We start from the raw sequence: 5082 nt of genomic DNA on the forward strand, positions 1-5082 counted from the left end.
TCAGCCAAACACCACAGTGACACCAGAAGTTGAACAAGAACTAGGTGAGTTTATTACTAATTGCCAAGTGGGAGAACACAAGGGAACTGGGGGGGGGGGTGTCTCAATAATAGAGTAGTAGAAGAACTTAATAATGGGTTTAGGATCGAATTGAAGGATTTGGGGGAAGGCCTAAAGAAGCAGGGACTTCTAAATTGGATGCTGTCAAAAAACAGGGCCATTCTATGATCTCATTAAATCTTATCTATAGGGAGGGGAGATTAGAGCCAGAATAAAGCTGTCATTGGTAAAGAAGTAGCAGTCACTCATTTTAGCCAAGAGTGGGGGGTGTTTGGTATTTTTTTGAGCAGTGCAGTGACCTTGTTTTTGTCTATTCTTAGACAAAATTATGAAGTGGCTTTGTTTTTTCTTACTTTGTCATGGTTTCAGAGTAAATGTGTCTGAGGTTGGCATTTTATGGGATTTTTTATGTTCAACAGAATACATGATCTAGGAGTACCAGGCCAGCTTCTAAATGTTAAGGACTGGTATTAATTAATTTTGTCTATCTATCTACCTACCTACTATGCTCATTTAATCATTATAACAACTTTATGGGGTAGGTACTATACTTATCTCCATTTTACAGATGAGGAAACTGAGGAACAGAGAGAAGTAACATGCTCAAAGTTTTTTTTCCCTCCAAACTTTTATTAGCATTTATTTGATGCTGAATTTACTCCTGGGCCATAAGTTTTTGTTTCTTCTGGGAGATCTTTTTCTAATGTGTAGCCTCCTCTTTTGGTTTCAAAACAATCTACTCTTTCTCAGTTAGGATCACCTCAGTGTGGCAGGGGGAGCTCATGGGAGGGTTAACATGCCCGTGAGCTCTGTGAGTTCTGCACTGCATCCTGGGAGCTTTGTTCACCTGGATATGTTCAATGACCCTTAAGTTCTAAACCCTTAAGTTCAGCAGTACTCTCTGCATTTTTAAACATGTGCAGTAAAAATTCTGCATTTTTTTGGGCCAATGACCCTGCGTCCAACCCCACTGTTGGGCCTGGACATACCTCCCAACTCTACTATTGTAATGACAGAATGGCACACATTGCTTTTGTAACATGACATCCTTTAGATACTTGGTGGTTTTTTGGATACGCATACCCTTAATGGCCTGGGCAGTTTCACAAGTGTTCTTAAAATGAACATGAAGATTTGAACCTCTCAATTTACATGATTTTGTGGGGTTTTCTGGGTCAAGAGAATAGCAAACAATTCTCAAAGGTCACCTTAGGCTGCTTACGGGAAGAGAAAGAGGCCATGCTCAAAGTCTTACTGCTAATAAACAAAGGCCTGGAGTTCAAACTCAGTCAGCCTGACTTCATAGTCCATACTATTAATCATTATGCTATACCGCCAATCTATTGGGTTGTTGGAAAAGTCATGACACATTTTTGCAATGGAAAACATAGAAAAAATATGTCATGTCTTCTCCGACAACCCAATATTAAGTACTGCATCCTTCCATGACAGATAGCATGGACCTCTTCATAGTGGATGATCCTCTGCATTGTCGCTTCAGTGAGGGACTGATAGGTTATTAAACTAGTTAGGGGAAGAGCATGCTGTCAAGTCAGGCTGCTGGACAGAGGTTTTTGTGAAAGAGAGGTTTAAGGGAATCTAAAATTCATCTTGAGGATAGCCAGCCGCCTAATTCACTCATGCTTAGGTCTGAATGGACTGAGCAACTTAGGGGATATAACCAACAGAGATCTGGAAAGGGAGTTGCACCAGCTTCAGCTTCCTCACCTCCTGGGAGGAGGGGAGTGTCTGAGAACAGGAAGATGGATACAGTCACTCTGGCCAGGAAGAAGAAGCAGGAAGTAAAGACAGCATGAACAAGTGGAGAAGAGAAGAGAAGGGTAGGGGGTATGGAGTGAGATAGAGGGAGCGGGCTCCGGTACTTGCTTTATTCTCCTAGGGTTCTAAGAGTGAGAGAGTCCCCAGAGTGCAGAAGCAGGGGAAGAAAAGAGCTGGCCAGAACATCCCTTGTGTTCTGTAACTGCTTTGGCCCATGGAAGTGTCTGCCCAATAGCGGCTGATTGTTATGCTCCTGTATGAGCTTCTTCTCTCTGAAAACGGGCCTGTCCACATTTTTGGGGCAGAGAAAGAGTAGATAATGTGGATAGAAGAATCGAGAGAAGCCCCAAGTCCTACTGGAGGCTACCAGCAAGAGGGACAAAAATGTCACATTCATGATATCTGCCCTCTGCCTTAATCTAAAAATCAAAATGGAGAGAAAACTCTTAAAATTTGAATCTCCAGTCTATCAAATTGGACAAAAAGAAAGTCAAAACAGGAAGATAAAAACCAAGATCTTAATTAGATAGAAGTAAGTGACATCCAGTACATGTTGATAATAATTTGGGGTTTAATTTATTTTATTTTCCTTTTCTCTTTCCTTCATTCATCACATATTTATTAAGAGTCTACTGTGTTTTGGGCACAGTGCCAGGTATGGAACCACAGTGATTAATGACACAGTCAGGATCTCTGCCGGTCACAAAGCAGGCCCCAGACACTAGGTCATACCACTGATCCAAGACATGCAGCCTCAGAATCTTAAATATATTCTGAGAGCATACATAAATTTGAGTTTTAATGCATTAGGTTTTCACAAATCAGGCTGCTGCATGATAGTCAGCTTATCTACTTGGAAGAAAAGTAATTTGAATTTTGAATCATTGTATTTCCACACTGGGTCATTTATGCTTCTTGCTTCTTTAGGAAGGGAACAAAAGACTGGCTCTCCATGGCTTACCCAGGATTCCTGTGTAATTAGGTAGATTGGATTCACAAGTTCTCATCTTTCTCTGCCTTTGCTTTCTGTCTCCTTTATATGATTTTGGAGCTGAAATCTCAGTTGGGTCAATGCTTGATCAGGTGCCTGGTGGAGTGCAGTTGCTCAATAAATGAAAATAGGATATTGTGAAAGTAAAGCAACCTCTGAACCCAGGTGAATAGCACTTCCTAAGAACTGCGTATCAGTGTTCACTCTCTTCTTCCTTTTGAACTCTCCCCAAGGGAGGATGGGTTAGCTGACAGGTACCAACCTTTCCCACCTGAATTGAGTCTTCTAAATAGCCACATAAAGAAATTCCTCCAGCCTCCAAAAATGGTCAATAAGTCCAGTCACAAAAGAGTATTCAGGGATTTTGTTTCTCAATCTACAGAAAGTAGGGAAAATAATCTCTCTGATACTATCACTCTTTTAGCTTTAATTTCTCATTAGAGAGATATTTCAAAATGTCTGAAGAAAGCTTTCAATAGCCTGACATCTTGTGAATACAAGCTATTGTGCTGCTAAAGTGTCTGTTCGTGTCAGAAAACATGAGGTCTGGGTGCGTTTGTCCTGTTGATCCACTTTAGATATCTTTTCATTGTCTCTAGGAAACCTTTCATCACAGACCTCTTACCTTCCCCTTTTCAGCTGAGTTGCAGAGCAGTTAGGCTTCAAGTGTAGCTCATTTTCTGATAAAAAATGAGTCATCTAGTTCAGTGTTGATTTTCTGTCTTTTCTAAGTTGACAGTTCCTTGTAGGACTGGTATATGGACACTGCAGAAGGCACCATCCTCAGGAGTTGGACTGTGAGAGTTCTGAGGAAAAAAACCTACATCCTCAGCAAAGCAAAAGCAAAACTCACTACAACAAAAAGAAACAGAGGAGCAAGTACAAAATCGAATCTCAATTTAAAAGAAAACTCAAACCTTTAGAAGAGGCGATTTCATCCTCTATCTCAGGCATACATCTTTGTGAAACCATATGCAATCTACAGTGTTAATTAATTAATTAATTGATTTTATTGGGGATTTGGGGGAGGGAACAGCGCTGGGGAATCGGGGAAGGGGAACAGACAAGTTGCTGTCCATTTGTTCTTCAGTCTAGTTGTGGAGGACGTTGCTTCACTGGCCCTTGTTGGTATTATCATTGCGCTCTTCCCGGGTGAGGCAGATCGGTTGCCGGCCATTGGATGGCCGCTCACAGAGGCTCACGGTGCTCACACTAGCTGCCGGCTGCTCACGCTAGCTGCCAGCCACTCACAGTAGCTCACGGTAGCCCACTGCAGCAGGGGCTGCAGCCTGTGCCATTGCCGGCACGCCACTCATGGCAGCCCAGCTCCAGGTTGAGCTGTTGTTCACCATCTTAGCTGTAGAGGGTGCAGCATAACTGGCCCTCATGTGGGATCTGAACCAGGGCCCTGCTGCTCAGAGTTGGTGTCCCAAGCCAAGTCCTAACCAATGTGCCACTCAGCCGGCCCTACAGTGTTAATTTACATCCTCTTTAAGATATGGGGATCAGGACAGGTTCATATAATGCCTGACATCGTGACTAAAAAGTGTGTGGACAAAGTCAGGGTGGCAAAATTGTGGGAAATCAGCAGTTTATTAGCCATTCATGCAAGTGGCATCTGTGGCTCTGTTTGGAGTTAGCAAAGGAATGAGTTCTATATTTGTTTTTATTGCATTTTAATGGACAGTCATATTTTGATAAGGGAGGGAGGGTGAGAATGAGATACTACTAAATTTTCACTAGATATCAGAGGAAACAATGTGGTGTTGTTCCTTCTGCCTATTCTTATACCATCTGGTCTCTCATCTGATCAAAATTCCAGATCTGATTATATCTGTTATAAATGATCTAAGCAGAATGTGGGATGACTTCATGGGCAGGATCCTATGAGGTATGGAACCAAGATGTCTTGGCCAAGGATTTGCTTGCTCTCAAATACCACATCGGGAACCAACCATTCTCAGTGATTTGTCTAGAATTATTTAATGAATCACTTGCATTATCTCTACCTCCCACAGTAGATATTAAGCTCTTTGTGGGCTTGTTGATAGCTGTATTTCTAGATCTTATCATGGCACCTGATGCATAGTTGGTACTTAAGAGTTATTTATCAAAAACAAGAATAAATGAACAAATAAGTGAAGAGATAAATGGATTTGAAAGATTTTTTGTCTTTAAATTCCTCATTTAAATGTGGAATTATATCTTGGAATTAAAAGATAGAGTTACATCTTGAGTAGATATAAGCAAAC

The 5082-nt window shown here is 41.5% G+C and overlaps 1 pseudogene; it reads right to left on the reverse strand.

The window, feature by feature from the left end:
- Positions 1-715: 715 nt before the first annotated feature.
- LOC109393971 (60S ribosomal protein L17 pseudogene) lies at positions 716-1550 on the reverse strand (annotated as a pseudogene).
- Positions 1551-5082: the final 3532 nt, after the last annotated feature.

This window comes from Hipposideros armiger, unplaced genomic scaffold (genome assembly GCF_001890085.2).
Source record: "Hipposideros armiger isolate ML-2016 unplaced genomic scaffold, ASM189008v1 scaffold_402, whole genome shotgun sequence".
Classification (NCBI taxonomy): Eukaryota; Metazoa; Chordata; class Mammalia; order Chiroptera; family Hipposideridae; genus Hipposideros; species Hipposideros armiger.